General features: G+C 36.7%; 1 protein-coding gene, 1 long non-coding RNA gene and 1 pseudogene across 2 annotated transcripts in view; all 3 read left to right on the top strand.

Moving 5' to 3' along the window:
* The window catches only part of LOC118528468 (uncharacterized), a 201,832-nt gene that overhangs the window by 10,414 nt on the left and 173,717 nt on the right, over nt 1–17,701 (top strand). The window lies entirely within an intron of this gene.
* Nucleotides 4,305–6,318, top strand: LOC118530342 (importin subunit alpha-1 pseudogene; annotated as a pseudogene).
* LOC118530343 (uncharacterized) lies at nt 11,330–17,341 on the top strand. The gene is made up of 2 exons (XR_004914586.2): nt 11,330–11,653; nt 12,998–17,341. It is a non-coding gene; the product is annotated as an uncharacterized LOC118530343 (long non-coding RNA).

Genomic DNA, 17,701 nt, shown 5'->3' with positions numbered 1-17,701 from the left:
CAGAAATTAGTTTTAGAGAAGGAGTGGTTTCTAGTCTGACAAAGTCAATGGTATAGCTGTGAGAGTGGATGGCTGAGGTACAGTGAAGGAGGAGAAGATAATTGGAAATAGAACTGAAGGATCAGGGTGTTGGTTGGATCATCCATACAGCCATGGATGTCACTAAAGGTGATGGCAGGAGTTGGTGTGTAGACAAATTTGAGAACCTAAAATTTTCAGTGAATGGAAGAGGATAGGGATGGTGGTGATAAAGTGACTGGGAAGTTGGTGTATAACAAGAATGTTAGAAGGCTATAGTAGAATGGTATGAGTTTTAAAGTAGCAGGGATTATATGGAATCTGGAGCCAGACTGCCTGAGCTTAAATTCTGATCCCACTACAGAGTGATGATTGTGAAGTTACAAAATCTCTGTGCCTCAGTTTTTTTTTTTATCTGTAAGGTGGGAATGATAATATTACCTACCTCATAGGTTTGTTAAGAGATCAAAAAAGTTAATAGCTGAAGAATATTTAAAACAGCACCTGGCCCCTAGTTATATTTTTATGTCATGTACTTCTTTCCATAAGGCTGGGTACCCATCTCTGATTATTTTCAGCTATAAGATCCCAACCACGTATAGACATCCCATTTGTCAGCCTGAGTGGTTTTATTCCTATCATCTGTGACCCATTCTTTTTTTTTTTTAATTTTTTTTATTGTTATGTTAATCCCCATACATTACATCATTCGTTTTAGATATAGTGTTCCATGATTTGCTGTCTGTGCATAACACCCAGTGCTCCATGCAGAACGTGCCCTCCTCAATACCCATCACCAGGCTAACCCATCCTCCCACCCCCCTCCCCTCTAGAACCCTCAGTTTGTTTTTCAGAGTCCATCATCTCTCATGGTTCTTCTATCTGTGACCCATTCTTACCAAGGCTATGCTCAGCAACGAGGTCATCAGACTCAGCCAGGTCATCAGCAGGGAGGCCATGTTTTCTGAAGCCCACTTTGTTTAGCAAGAGGCTGATGAGGAATATATCAGCTGTATCCTCAAAGTTGTGTTGGTAATGAGTGTCATTAGACTTTTAAGCAGAGTGACCTGACAGGAGCTTCATCAGTGCCTTCGAAGCCACATTAAACAATGTGGTGTAGCTATTACAAATAACCATTTTCCTATTTGGGAACTACAAACAAAAGTGTTGAATTACTTCATTTTTATCTACCAAGATGACACAGGACTATATTGAAAGAAAAACAGTTTCCTCCAACAAAGCATGTTATCTGTTTTCTCCCATTTCCCCAATAAGTACCTAGTGCTGAAAATGCAGTTTTTATACCTCTCTAAATGTGTTCTTTGGAAAAGGTTTGGTAAAATGACTATGAGCACTTCTGGCCCATCCCAGAGACACATTTTCACAGTAGTGAGTTCCTTAAGTCAGAGGTGGAAAGGTAGAATTTTAGGCATTAGTGATCTGGGAGGGTGTAGGTGTTTTGAGGACCAGGAGTCTTCTTCATTCTGGCCATGGCTATGGGTTCCTTTTTTAAAGCCAGACATTGTGTTAGATCCTAGAGTTGAGTAAGACAGTTCCTGGTTTCAAGAAGGTTTAGATCTGTAGGAGGGAAATAGACACTGCAAAAGATAACCACGGCATGATTAGTGCTATATCAGTGGTGTGGGCAAAATGGTGGGATATGTATAGAGGAGAAAGAATGACTAGTTACTAACTCTGTGGGAGTCTGGGAAGGCTTCACGGAATAGGTGATATTTTAACTGGGGATTGAAAGATTAATGAGAGTGTGCTGAAGAAAGAACAGAGGGAAGATATTCTCTGCAGAGAGAACAACATGTACAAAAATATGAAGCCATGAAAGGATTTACTAAAAGCATATTTTCTAGTCATGTGAGAACTCTAATATAACTGGAGCATAGGAAGTGTGTGGGGAAGGTGTGGTAGGAGATGAAGCGGAAGAGGGAGTGTGTCATATTGCCAAGGAATTTGTACATCATACTAAGGAATTTGGCAGTGGAGAATCAACAGAGATGTTTTCAAAGCAAGGTGGATATGTAATAAAATATTTTTGGTTTTCTTTTTCAGAGAATGGGATTGGTAGCTTTATGGGGGATGAAGGAGAGACTAGAAGTGAATGGGTCAGGGAACTGTTGTAATAGTCCAAGTAAAGGACAATGAATGTTTAAACTAAAGCAATAACCATGATAGAAAGGATGGAAGAGAAATTTTTGAGGTAAGATTGACAAGATTTGGTAACTAATTACCAAATACACAGTAAAGCCCAAAGAAGAGTGAAGGATCATGTTAAGGTTGGTTGTGTCGATATTAACCAAAATGAGGTATACTGAAGGAAACAGGCTTAAATGGGAATAAGATAAATTCAATTTTGAGACAGCTGTGGGAGATTCAGCTAGGTAGTCAGAAATGTGGCTCTGGGTTTCAGAAAGAAAACCAAAGCAAAGCAAAACAAACTAAACAAAACACAGTATCTTAAAAAACAAGTGTGAAGTGTTCTAGAAAGATAAAGTATAGTGAAGATTGAAAACAGACCAAAGGTATTCAGCAATAAAGAGACCTTAACAAGAGGGGTTTCAGTACAGTGGTGAGAGCAGAAATAAGACTGCATTGGTTTATAGTTTAAATGAGAAAGGCTAGAAACAAAGAGATTATCAAAGAATAAAAAAAGTAAAATGAATATCAAATGAATTCAAAAAGCAAGGCATAACATATTAGTTGGGAAAAAAGAGCATTATTTTTTACTGACAAAAGCTAAAGTCTACAATAAATGTGAGTCATGAACTTTCATGCACCAACTAGTGTATCATGACAATTTCTAAAACAAAGACTATTAACAAGGAATGATTGACAAAATTATAATCCTAGTGGGAGACACTAACCTACCTGTATTAATTGGAATTACTTTTGGCTGCATGTAGGAAAAACCTAAAATAGCAGGGGCTCAAACTGGATAAAGGCTTATTTCTCCCTTATGGAAAGAATTCTGGGTATAGCTATTCCAGGGCTTTATATCTTGGTGTTCTGCCATCATTAGTGTATTGCCTTATAGTCCAAAATAGTTGCTTGAACTCCAGCTATCATAGCTACATTCCATGTAGGAGAAAGGGAGAAGAGGAGCTGCCCCTGCCACACACACTTATATCACTTACATCACGGTTGTCAGAACTTAGGTGGGAGCTGCAAGGGAGGCTGGAAAATATGGTCTTTTATTTGGGTGACAATATGCTAAGCTAAAATTCAGACGGGCCTCTGCTATCACGAAGAAAGAAAAGAATGGTTGTTGGGTTGGCAAGTTGCAGCCTGTGCTTTATAATTGTCTTAGTCTTTGACAGATCGAATAGACAAAGAAGAAAGAGAACTAACAAATTAAATAATATAATTAATAAGTTTGACTTTATACATATGTCTATATCTACAACTTTGCATACTACACAGAACACACATTTTTACAAAATGCTCATGAAACTTTTACAATAATGTTTTCATACTAAAAAGACCACAAAAGAAACTTTAATATATTACAAAACCAAAGGTAGTTTAGGTCATAATCTCACATTCTCTGATCACAAATCAAAGTGCCTAGTTATTAAAATCCAAAAGTAAGTATATAAACAAAATCAAAGCAGGCAGAACATTTAGGAAACTTCCTCTAATAAATAATTTTTGGATCAAAGATAAAATCAAAACTTCAGTTAAATATTATTTATGTAATAATGATGAATACAACATAGTAACAACTTAGAGAACACTCTCAATACTTTATTCAAAGGACAATCCACATAATTTTTTTGTCAAATGGAGAAAAATACATCACAAGGCTAGAAAAGGAAAAAGAAAATTAAGAAGGCATGAGTGATTATTATAGATGAAAGAAGAAATGAGACAGAAAATAGAAACCCAGAAAAACTGATAGTAAGAGTCAGATTTTGAAATGACACATAAGTTGAAAAATCCCTGGCAGGAGTAATCAAGAATATAAGAGGAAATAAAGAAGAAGGCACAACATTGTAAATGTTCTGTAGTGGTCCAATAGTGTGCCCTCAAAATTCACGTTCATTCAGAATGTCAAGAGTGTGACCTTACTGAAAATAGGGTCTTTGCAGATGTAATTAAAGTGAAGTCATACTGGATGAGCATGAGCCCTAAATCCAATGACTGGTGAGCACACAGAAGAGAGGACAGACAAAATGACACACACAGTGATTGGTGGACACACAGGAAAACACAGAGAGAACACCGTCTCTGGGGTGATCCGTGGTGGACGTTTTGAGGGCAGCTGACCCGCAGCCTGCGCGCCCCAGACCGCCTCCTGTGGAAGCCTGTGCCGGCCGTGTAGCTTTCTCCCTTTGTCTCATAACCATGTCCACCAACAAGAATGCTAATTCACCAGCTGCCCGCCTTAACAGATTCAAGAACAAGGGGAAAGACAGTACAGAAATGAGGCGGCGCCGAATAGAAGTTAATGTGGAGCTGAGGAAAGCTAAGAAGGATGACCGGATGCTGAAAAGGAGAAACTAAGCTCGTTTCCTGATGAGGCTACCTCTCCACTATAGGAAAACTGCAACAACCAGGGCACTGTAAATTGGTCTGTTGATGACATTGTCAAAGGCATAAATAGCAACAATTTGGAAAGCCAGCTCCAGGCTACTCAAGCTGCTAGGAAACTGCTTTCTAAGGAAAAACAGCCCCCCATGGACAACATAATCCGGGCTGGTTTGATTCCAAAATTTGTGTCCTTCTTGGGCAGAACTGACTGTAGTCCCATTCAGTTTGAATCTGCTTGGGCTCTCACTAACATTGCTTCTGGGACGTCAGAACAGACCAAGGCTGTGGTAGATGGAGGTGCTATCCCAGCATTCATTTCTCTGTTGGCATCTTCCCATGCCCACATCAGTGAACAAGCTGTATGGGCTCTAGGAAACATTGCAGGCGATGGTTCAGTTTTTTGAGACTTGGTTATCAAGTATGGTGCAGTTGACCCACTATTGGCTCTCCTTGCAGTTCCTGATATGTCATCTTTAGCATGTGGTTACTTACGTATCCTTACTTGGACACTTTCAAACCTTTGTCGCAATAAGAATCCTGCCCCCCCATTAGATGCTGTTGAGCAGATTCTTCCTACCTTAGTTCGTCTCCTGCATCGTGATGATCCAGAAGTATTGGCAGATACCTGCTGGGCCATTTCCTACCTTACGGATGGTCCAAATGAACGGATTGAAATGGTTGTGAAAACAGGAGTTGTGCCCCAGCTTGTGAAGCTTCTAGGAGCTACTGAATTGCCCATCGTGACTCCTGTGCTAAGAGCCATAGGAAATATTGTCACTGGGACAGATGAACAGAACTCAGGTTGTAATAGATGCAGGAGCACTTGCTGTTTTTCCCAGCCTCCTAACGAACCCCAAAACTAATATTCAGAAGGAAGCTATGTGGACAATGTCAAACATCACAGCTGGTCGCCAGGACCAGATACAGCAAGTTGTGAATCATAGATTAGTCCCATTCCTCATTGGTGTTCTCTCTAAGGCAGACTTTAAGACACAAAAGGGGGCGCCTGGGTGGCTCAGATGGTTAAGCGTCTGCCTTTGGCTCAGGTCATGATCCCAGGGTCCTGGGATCGAGCCCCACATCGGGCTCCCTGCTCAGCGGGGAGCCTGCTTCTCCCCCTCCCTCTGCTCTCCCCCTGCTCATGTTCTCTCTCTCTCTCTGTATCTCTGTGTCTCGAATGAATTAAAAAAAAAAATCTTAAAAAAAAAGACACAAAAGGAAGCTGTCTGGGCTGTGACCAACTATACAAGTGGTGGGACAGTTGAACAGATTGTATACCTCGTTCATTGTGGCATAATAGAACCATTGATGAACCTCTTAACTGCAAAAGATACCAAAGTTATTCTGGTTATTCTGGATGCCATTTCAAACATCTTTCAGCCTGCTGAGAAACTAGGTGAAACTGAGAAACTTAGTATAATGATTGAAGAATGTGGAGGTTTGGACAAAATTGAAGCTCTACAAAACCATGAAAATGAGTCTGTGTACAAAGCTTCATTAAACTTGATTGAGAAGTGTTTCTCTGTAGAGGAAGAGGAAGATCAGAATGTTGTGCCAGAAACTACCTCTGAAGGCTAAACGTTCCAAGTTCAGGATGACACTCCCGGGACCTTTAACTTTAAGATTGTACAGCCGAGGCAGAAAGTTGTTTGTTGTGTACTCTGTTTGGTAGAAGTTTGTCTTACTGTTTCTCTACTAAAAACTCTTTTTAAATGTGTTTTGTTATTGTAGCACTTTTTACAACAAAACTCTACTTGACCAGTTCCAAACTGTACAACCTGAATGAAGCTCCTCCTCTCAGTGGGTTTCTTATTTCTATGTGGAATCTCCTCTCTTGCAGCGTCCTGTAAATAAAGATTAAATTCCACTCTTTTCTTTTAAAAAAAACAACACAGAGAGACACAGGGAAAAAGCCCACATGAAGATGGAGGCAGAGATTGGAGTTACACTGCTACAAGCCAAGGAATACCAGGAGCCCCCAGGAGCTGGAAGAAACAAGGAAGGATTCTCCCCTTAGAAACTTTGAAGAGATTAGCTTCCTATAGAAAATTGATTTTAGACTCTGACTTCCAAAACTGGGAGTGAATAAATTTCAGTTGTTTTAAGCCATCCAGTTTGTGGTACTTTGTAATGATAGCCCCAGAAAACAAATGTATGTCTCAGCTTAAAAACTGAGGGCTAAATATATTATAGGGATTGTTCTAAGTGTTCTACATGCTTGTATATATTAACTAATCTCATCCATACAACACCTGGTGAAGGTGCTGAAGCAGATGTTATTTTACAAATGAAAATATTGAGAGAGTAAGTAATTTGCCCAAGTTAAAGGATTCAAACCTAGGTAGATTGATTTCAGATCCTGGGGTCTAAATCATACAATTAACATCCTCTCAGACACAGTGTAGACATAGCAGGGAGAGAGAGAGAGAGAGAGAGAGAGAGAGAGAGAGAGAGAGAGAATGTTATACATTTAAAATCCTGAGGAAAATTACACAAATTGACCCAAGAAAGGTAGAAAGTTAGTAACTATGGAAAATATTGTCAAATAACTATAAATTTTTTTTACCACAAACCAAACAACAAAACAAAATAAAAACAAACAGAAATAATACTACATAGAGTTTCATAGGTGAATTCTTTCAAACATTAAAAAAAGTATTTGTGGGAGGGAATTTGATCATGTATTTTAAAAGTTTAAAAACATTTATAGACTTTAAATGAGCAATTCTACTTTCAGTAATTTATTCCAATGAAATAATGCTATTAATCTATAATATTTAATGTATAGATATATCAATTATATTCATAATATTGTTTGTAATTTGGAAGCAACCTAAGTATGAAATAGTAGGGGATCAACTGGGCAAATTATGATTTATCCTTAAAATAAAATATAACAGGCATTAATTATAGTAATATAGAGCTCATAGTTATAGACCTGGAAATATGTTCTTTTTAATTTTTCCCAGCTTTATTGAGGTATGATTGACAAATAAAAATTATATATATTTAGGTTGTACAACATGATTTTTTAAGGTGTACAATGTGATGATTTTATATATATATACATTGTGAAATTATTACAATTGAGTAAATTAACACGTCCATCACTTCATATAGTTACCATTTTTGTGTGTGGGGGGAGATCACTTAAAATCTACTCTCAACAAATTTTAAGTATATGATAAAATATTATTAATAATAAGTACCATAGTGTACATTAGACACCCAGAACTTATTCATCTTATAACTAGAAGTTTGTATGCTTTCACCAACATCTCTCCCTCCCCCCGCCACCCCCCCCACAAGCCCTGGCAACCAGTGTTCTACTCTCTGATTTTATGAGATTTACTTTTTTAGATTCTACATATAATTGAGATCATACAGTATTTGTCTTTATTTCTGGCTTATTTTACTTAGCATAATATCTTCCAGGTTCATTCACGTTTTTGCAAATGGCAGGACTTCCCTTTTTTATGGTTGAATAATATTGCATTGTGTGTATGTATATCACATTTTCTTATCCATTCATCCATTGACACTTAAATGGTTCCATATCTTAGTTATTGTGAATAATGCTACAATGAACATGGGAGGGCAGCTATACCTTTGAAATACTGACCTTCATATCTTTTGGATACATTCCCAGAAGTGAGATTGCTGGATCATATGGCAGTTCTATTTTTAAATTTTAAAGGAACATCCATACTGTTTTCCACAACGGTACCAATTTACATTCCCACCAACATTATACAAGGGTTCTCTTTTCTCCACACCCTCACCACATTTATTGCTTGTTTTTTTGATAATAGGCATCTTAACAGGTGTGAGATAATATTTCATTGCAGTTTTGATTTGCATTTCCCTGGTGATTACAGATGTTGAGTACCATTTCATACACCTGTTGGCCATTTGTATGTCTTTTTGAGGGAAAATTGTCTATTCAGGTCATTTGCCCACTTTTTAATAAGGTGTTTCTTTTTTTGCTTTGAATCGTGTGAATTCCTTATATATTTTGGATATTAACCCCTTATCAGATATATGGTTTGTAAATATTTTCTTCTATTCTGTAGGCTACCTATTCATTGTATTAATACTGTCTTTTGCTGCACAGAAGCGTTTTAGTTTGATGTAGTCTCACTTGCATGTTTTTGCTTTTGTTGCCTGTGCTTTTGGTGTCATTTCCAAAAAGTCATTGCCAAGACCAATGATAAGGAGCTTTTCCCTTATGTTTTCTTCTAGGAGTTTTATGGTGTCAGGTCTTACAGTTATGTCTTTAATCCATGTCCAGTTAATCTTTGTGTACAGTGTAAGATAAGAGTAAAATTTCACTCTTTTCTATGTGGATTTCCAGTTTTCCCTGCACCATTTATTAAAGAGACTGTCCTTTCCCCACTGTGTATTCTTGTCAAAGATTAGTTTATCATATATATGTGGGTTTATTTCTGGGCCCTATATTCTGTCTCATTGGTCTGTATCTGTTTTTATGTTAGTACCATACTGTTTTTTATTACTATAGCTTTGTAATATAACTTGAAACAAGGAAGTGTGATGATGCTTCCAGCTTTGTTCTTTCTCAAGATTGCTTTGGCTATTTGGGATCTTTTGTGATTCCATACAAATTTTAGAGTGTTTTTTTTTCCTGTGAAAAAAATGCCATTGGAATTTTGATGGGAATTGCATTGAATCTGTATATCACTTTAGGTATTATGGACATTTTCACAGTATTAATTCTTCCAATCCAGGAACATGGGATAGCTTTCTTTTTCTTTGTGTCTTCAATTTTTTTCATCAATGTCTTACAGTTTTCAGTGTGTAGACCTTTCACTTCCTTGGTTAAATTTATTCCCAAGTATTTTATTTTTTGATGCTATTATAAATGGGATTGTTTTCTTAATTTCTTTCTTTGGATAGTTCCTTGTTAGTATATAGAAATGTAACTAATTTTTGTATACTAATTTTGTATCCTGCAATATAACTGAATTTGTTTATTAGTTCTAACAGTTTTTTGATGGAGTCTTTAGGTTTTTCTATATATAATATTATGTCATTTGCAAATAGAGACAACTTAAATGTTTTCTTTCCAATTTGGATGCCTTTTATTTCTGTTTCTTTTCTGCTTGCTCTAGCTAGGACTTCCAGTACTATGTTGAATAGTAGTGGTGAGACTGAGCATCCTTGTCTTGTTCCTGATCTTAGATAAAAAGCCTTCAGCTTTTCACCACTGAATATGATGTTAGCTGTGGGATTGCCATATATGGGAATATATTCCTTGTTGTTTTATTTTGTTTTTTCATTTTCATTAAGTTTTTAATTTTAATTCCAGTGTGGTTAACATACAGTGTTATATTAGTTTTAGGTGTAGAATGTAGTGATTCAACAATTCTATACATTACTCAGTGCTCATCATGATAACTGTACACTTTAATCCCTATCACGTATTTCACCTATCCCCCCAACCCCTCCCCTCTGGTAACCATCAGTTTGTTTCTATAGTTCAGAGTCTGTTTCCTGGCTTGTCTTTCTCTCTTTTTCCTTTGTTCATTTGTTTTGTTTCTTAAATTCCACATGAGTGAGATCATATGGTATTTGTCTTTCTCTGACTGACTTGTTTTGCTTAACATTATTCTCTAGCTCCATCACGTTTTTGCAAATGGCAAGATTTCATTCTTTTTTATGGCTGAGTAATATTCCATTGTATATACATACACCACATCCTCTTTATCCATTCATCTATTGATGGACCTTTGGGTTGCTTCCATAATTTGGTTATTGTAAATAAGGCTGCTATAAACATAGGGGTGCATATCTTTTTGAATTAGTGTTTTTGTATTCTTTGGGCAAATACCCAGTAGTGTGATTACTGAATCATAGGGTAGTTCTATTTTTATTTTTGAAGAACCTCCATACTGATTTCCAGAGTGGCTGCACCAGTTTGCATTTCCACCAACAGTGCAAGAGAGTTCCTTTCTCTCCATATCCTTGTCAACATTTTTCTTTCTTGTGTTTTTGACAGGTGTGAGGGGATATCTCATTTTGTTTTGATTTGCATTTCCCTGATGATGAGTGATGTTGAGCATCTTTTCATGTGTCTCTTGGCCATCTGGATGTCTTCCTTGGAGAAATGTCTGTTCATGTGTTTTGCCCATTTTTAAATTGGATTATTTGGTTTTTGGGTGTTGAGTTGTATCAGGTCTTTGTAAATTTTGGATACTAACTTTTTATCAGATATGTCAATTGCAAATATCTTCTCCCATTCAGTATGTTGTCTTTCAGTTTTGTTGATTGCTTGCTTTGCTGTGCAGAAGTTTTTTATTTTGATGTAATCCCAATAGTTTATTTTTGCTTTTATTTCCCTTGCCTCGAGAGACATATCTAGAGAAATATTGCTATGGTTGATGTCAGAGAAATTACTGCCTGTGCTCTCTTCTAGGATTTTTAAGGTTTTGGGTCTCATATGTAGGTCCTTGATCCATTTTGAGTTTATTTTTGTGTATGGTATAAGAAAGTAGTCCACTTTCATTCTTTTGCATGTAGCTGACAAGTTTCCCAACACCATTTGTTGAAGAGACTTTCCCATTGCATATTCTTGCCTCTTTTGTGAAAGATTAATTGACCATATAATTGTGAGTTTGTTTCTGGACTTTCTATCCTGTTCCATTGATCTATGTGTTTATTTTTGTGCCAGTATCATACTGTTTTGATTACTATAATTTTGTAGTATGATTTGAAATCTGGAATTGTGATACCTTTAGCTTTTTTTTTTTTTTCAAGATTGTTTTGGCTATTCTGTGTCTTTTGTAGTTCCATCCAAATTTTAGGATCATTTGTTCTAGTTCTGTAAAAAATGTAGTTTGATAGGGATTGCATAAAATCTGTAGATTGCTTTGGGTAGCATGGACATTTTCACAGTTAGTTAAGTTAATCCTTGGTTAAGTATATTCCCAGGTATTTTATTATTTTTGGTGCATTTGTAAATGGGATTGCTTTCTTAAATTATTTTTCTGTTGCTTCATTATTAGTGTATAGAAATGCAACAGATTTCTGTACATGGAAATATATCCTTGAAAGAAGCTGGTTCCTGAACACTACGGTAATAATTACCTATTGATGCATAACAAATTATACCAAAACTTAATAGCTTCAAACAAAAAACTTTATGGTATCATAGTTTTCGAGGGTCAGGAATATGGGAATGGCTTACCTGAGTGGCTCTGGCTCAGAGCCCCTCACATATTTGCTGACAAGTTGTTGGCTAGGGCTGTGGTCATATCAAGGCTTGACTGGGTCAAAGAATCCACTTCCAAATTCACTCACATGGTTGTTGTCATCTCTTAATTCCTCCATGGCTATTGGCCAGAGGCTTCTTTTCCTTACCGTATGGGCAAAACAATAGCTGCCTGAATGTTTCCATGACATGGCAGCTGGCTTCTCTTACAATGAGTCATCCAAAAGAGTGTAGAGACAGAGACAAAGAAAAAAACCCACAGTCTTCTTTAACCTAATCTCAGAAATGCCATACTATCACTTCTGTCATCTGATATTTGTCAAACAGACAAACCCTGTTACAATGTGGGAAAGAACTACACAAGGGTGTGAATACCAGCAGGTGGGAATCATTGGGGACCATCTTGGAGGCTGGCTACCACAACAAATATTGGAGATGGAGAGGAAAAAGATAGACATCAAGGTATCAAGAATATCTATCTCTGGGTGTTGAGATTATGGGTATCTTTTTTTTAAAGATTTTATTTATTTATTTGACACACAGAGACAGCAAGAGAGGGAACACAAGCAGGGGGAGTGGGAGAGGGAGAAACAGCTCCCTGCTGAGCAGGGAGCCCAATGTGGGACTCGATCCCAGGACCCCGAGATCATGACCTGAGCCAAAGGCAGATGCTTAACAACTGAGCCACCCAGGCACCCGAGATTATGGGTATCTTTAAAGTATATTTTTTCTTTTTGTCTGTTTTCCAATTTTTTATAGTGTCCACAATTATTGATGTTCAATGAAATCAGCAACCAATCAATCCATTTTATTAAGGAAATCAATGGGAGACAGGGAGACACAGGAGAGAGAAGGGACCATTGATGGAGTTCGATATGGAAGGAAGTGGATATGGAAGGGAGTGCACTCCAGTGTAGAGGTGGAGGCCATCGTCATAATCATAGGAGTGATAATGAAAATGTAAATATGTGAATGAGCTGGCACTGGATGTGAAAATATGTAAGTCTTGGAAAGGATGTATTAGCTTTGGTCAAGACAGACTTGAATTGGAGTGGGGAAACATTGACCTCTGAAAGATGAAAGGAGGAAAATATGGTTTCTATTATTAGAAATATTAGAGTATTAAGGCAGGAAATTTCACACTTAATGGATTTCACACTTAATGAAATTTCACACTTAATGGTACCTTTTTTTCCCCCTCTGATAAAGGAAGCAAGACATTCTGTTGAGTCTGACTATGATGGGAGAAGTTTGTGCAAGCTTAAAACAGCAGCTGTTTGGAATGAAAAGTTTGCCAACCAGAGCAAGAATTGTATAGAAATCTTGAGAGCCCAGATGATAATGTCTGTGTTTCTCTTATGTCATCTTTAAACTCAAAGAACAGTGTTACTAACTCTAATGTGTCATAATGTTCATCTGTTGATTATTTACAGTACTTGCTATCTTTCATGTTAAAGGAAAAGTGTTTATCTACTCACAACACTTATGATACCAAATATATAGCTTTTTTTCCTCACACCAAACAATTTTCCAACTCTGAACTCTAAGTGGATGTCCTGTAATTTAACTCAATTCTGACATTAATTACTCAGAGTTAGTGTCAGACTTCACATGTTTAAATGTTCAGTTCCACAAGACTGCCCTCACTTTTGATGCCATTGGCAAGTAGTGGGTCCCTAGGGTATCCAAACATCTCTTTGACTTGGCTACAAAGTTAGGGGTTCCCACATGAACCTCCTCAGATTTGGTAATTTGTTGGAAAAGCTCGCAAAACTTAGAAGAATATCTATTTACATTTACAAGTTTATTATAAATAACATTATAAAGGATACAATGAACAGCCCAATGAAGAGGTACATAGAGTGAGTCCTGGAAAGGTCCTGAGTGCTGGAGCTTCTGTCTCCATGGAATTGGGCTGTACAACACTCCTGGCACATGGATGTGTTCACTAACCCAGAAGCTCTCTAAGCTCCATAATTAGGGATTTTCATAAAGGCTTCACCATGTAGGCATGATCAAATATTAACACAATCTCCAGTCCCTCTTCCCTCCACATAGGATGGTAATGGAACTGAAAATTTCAAGCTTCTAATCATGGCTTCGTCTTTCTGGTGATCAGTCCTCCTTCTGAAGCTGTCTAGGGGTACATCAAAAGTCTCCTCATTAGAACAAAAAATGCTCCTATTACCCTAAAATTCCAAGGGATTTAGGAGCTCTGTGTTAAGTTGCTCCTATCACCTCCATCATTAAGGAAATTACAAGGAATTCTGTGTCAGGAACCATGGTGAAAGACCAAATATTAGAGATAACAGTGCTCCTAGCACACCTGTCACTCAGGAAATTATAAGAATTTTAGGAGCTCTTTTTCTTTTTCCTTTTTTTAAGTAATTTTTTTATTATGTTCAATTAGGTAGCATATAGTACATCATTAGTTTTTGATGTAGTGTTCAATGATTTATTAGTTGCGTATAACACCCAGTGCTCATCACCACATGTGCCCTTCTTAATACCCATCACCCGGTTACCACCCTCCTCCCTTCTGTAACCCTAAGTTTGGTTCCCGAAGTCCAGAGTCTCTCATGGTTTGTCTCCATCTCTGATTTCTTCCCATTCAGTTTTCCCTCCCTTCCCCCGTGGTCCTCCATGCTATTCCTTATGATCCACATATGAGTGAAACCATATGATAATTGTCTTTCTCTGCTTGACTTATTTCACTTAGCATAATCCCCTCCAGTTCCATCCATGTCAATGCAAATGGTGGGTATTCATCCTTTCTGATGGCTGAGTAATATTCCATTGTATATATGAACCACATCTTCTTTATCCATTCGTCTGTTGAAGGGCATCTCGGCTCCTTCCACAGTTTGGAGCTCTGTTTCAGAAGCAGAGGGCAGAGACCAAATATATATTTCTTATTTTGTTGCACCTGTTATTGGCCAGCCTCTGGTGTGGTTTATATCTCTTTAAAGACCATGATAATTTGGGGCACCTGGGTGGCTCAGTCAGTTAAGTGTCTGACTTTGGCTCAGGTCATGATCTCAGGGTCCTGGGATGGAGCCCTGCATCGGGCTCCCCTCTCAGCAGGGAGTCTGCTTAGTCTCTCTCCCTCTCCCCCTGCCCCCCCCCCCGCTCGTGCTCTGTCTCTCTCTCAAATAAATAAAATCTTTTAAAAATGATGAGTTAATGTAAGATGTTTTCACAGCATTTCTCCTTACTGCTTACCAAGTCAGCTTTCTTGGATTATGTTTATAGAAAGCTCATGATCTAGTTAACTTCAGTTTTAGGATGACAGTTATTAGTCCCCATTTGGGGCCAAACCAAAAGCAAAATTTTGGTCTTCTTTTCAAAATGGTCATGGCACATTTTTAATTAGATTTTTTTGGTGTTGAGTTGTAGAAGTTCTTTATATACTTTGGATCTTAACACTTTATTGGATATATCATTTGCAAATATCTTCTCCCATTCAGTGGGTTGTCTTTTTGTTTTGTTGATGGTTTCCGTCACTGTCAAAATATTTATATTTTGGTATAGTGCCAATAGTTTAATTTTGCTTTGGTTTTCCTTGCCAAAGAAAACAAAAACACTAATTCAAAAAGATATATGCTTATTGCAGCATTATTTACTATAGCCAAGATATGGAACCCAAGTGTTCATCTGTAGATAGATGGATAGATCACACACACACACACACACACACACACACACGGACTATTACTCAGCCATAAAAAATGAAATTTTGCCGTTTGCAACAACATGGATGGATCTAGAGGCTATAATGCTAAATGAAATAAGTCAGTGAGAGAAAGACAAATACCATATGATTTCACTCATATGTGGACTTTAAGAAAGAAAACAAATAAAGAAAAAAAAGAGACAAACAAAAAAACACATACTCTTAAATACAGAGAACAAACTGGTGGTTGCCAGAGGGGAGGTGGATGGGGGGATGGGTGAGCTAGGTAAAGGGGATTAAGAGTACACTTATTGCGATGAGCACTGAGTAATGTATTGAATTATTGAATCACTATATTGTAAACATGAAACTAATACAACGCTATATGTTAATTATACTGGAATTTAAAAAATACACAAATAACAATTTTTTAATGGCATGGACATCAAAATAGAATTTTTGCAAGGTTATTTTATGTAGGTGACATGAATTATTTTTAATTAGAGAAATCTTCATTACATAGGTCAAGAATTTGCACATGGGTATATAAAACTTAGGATTTTAAGAATGTGGAAGCTCATTAATATATAAGAGAAACCCTCAAACTTAACAGTTTCTCTTTTTCTGAAAAAACAAAAAAACAACAAAAAAAACCCCTACCAGAAATACTATATTACTAGAGAACGTGAAAAACAGTACATAGGGGTTGAAAAGCATATATGGTAGCTACACTTGTGGTGAACATGGCATAATGTATAAACTTGTTAAATCACTATATTGTACACCGGAAACTAATGTAACATTGTCTGTCAACTATACTCCAATTTTTAAAATGCTTTTCAGCAAATTGAAACATACCTCTTTTCATTTGCATACAGAGAATTTGATATATGCTAAAAATTGTATCTCTACATTCCAGTCCCTCTGGAAAACCTATTGACAGATGCCCAGGGCTTACTAAATGCTTGCAGCTGATAAACTTCTCTCTATTAAATCAGAATAGTCTTGCTGCTACCAGTTGAGAGGTATAAGAGACAAGATAGGGTTGTATTTTTTTCCAAACCTGTTTGGGCCAATTGAACTTGCTATTGTAATTCCATACTTTAATTTTAATATTACGACAATCAGTGGAACATGACTACAAAAGTAAAATTGTTATTTCTGTGAAAACCAAGTTGAATGAGCAATATTAGGAATAAAATAAAGGACTTAAATAGAGATATAGCAGAGATTAATAAGAATGTTACAAAACACTTCATACTAATACTGTTAAAAATTAGATGAAATAAACAGACTTCTAGAAAAATAAAAACTATTGAATGTGACTCAATAGTTAAACATATAATTGCCAGACAACCCAGGAATTTCACCCCTTTGTTATATACCCAAGATAATTCAACCCTGGTATTCAAACAAATACTTGCACCTGAATGTTCATAGCAGCACTATTTACAATAGTCAAAAGGTAGAAATGATCCAAATACCCATTAATGAATGAGTAAGTGAGCAAATTATTCACACAGGGGTATTATTCAGCCATAAAAATTAATGAAATACTGATACATGTTGCAACGTGGATGAAGCTTGAAAACATGCTAAGTGAAAGAACCCAGACACAAAAGACCACATACTGTGTGATTCTATTAATGTAAAATGTCCAGGATAGATAAATCCATCAATAATGAAAAGCAGGTTAGTGCTTGCCGGGGGATTAACTGCTTTATGGGCATGAGCTTTAATTTTGGGTTGACAAAAATATTTAAGAACTAGGTAGATATGGTGATTGTATAACATTGTGAATGTACTAAATATCACTGAGTTCTTCACTTCAAGATCATTACTCTTATGTGAATTTCACCTAAATAAAAAGATAAAAAGAATGTCCCAAAATAATTTTCCAAGAATAATGAATAACCCACTGTCAAAATTACTATGCACAAAATATATCAAGGCACCAAGAATGAGCACCAGCAGAAACAAAAAACAGTAGTATCCCCAAAAGGCTTCACATGTTGGATTTATGAGACACAAATTATTTCTTTAAACTGTTTATAAAATATGTCTTCTATGTTTAAAAACTAAGAGATAAGGTTAAAATATCTCTAGAGAACAAGAAAGTATAAAAATGAACCAGCAGACTTGAATTGTAATGAAATAGAATTCCTAGAAATAAAAAAATACTGTAATGAAAGTTTAAAATTCAGTGGATGAAAACTGACTACAGAAGATGTAGAAAATCT

This window comes from Halichoerus grypus, chromosome X (genome assembly GCF_964656455.1).
Source record: "Halichoerus grypus chromosome X, mHalGry1.hap1.1, whole genome shotgun sequence".
Taxonomy (NCBI): Eukaryota; Metazoa; Chordata; class Mammalia; order Carnivora; family Phocidae; genus Halichoerus; species Halichoerus grypus.
Note: the sequence above shows the minus strand (reverse complement) of the source record. Positions and strands in the feature narration are given on the sequence as shown.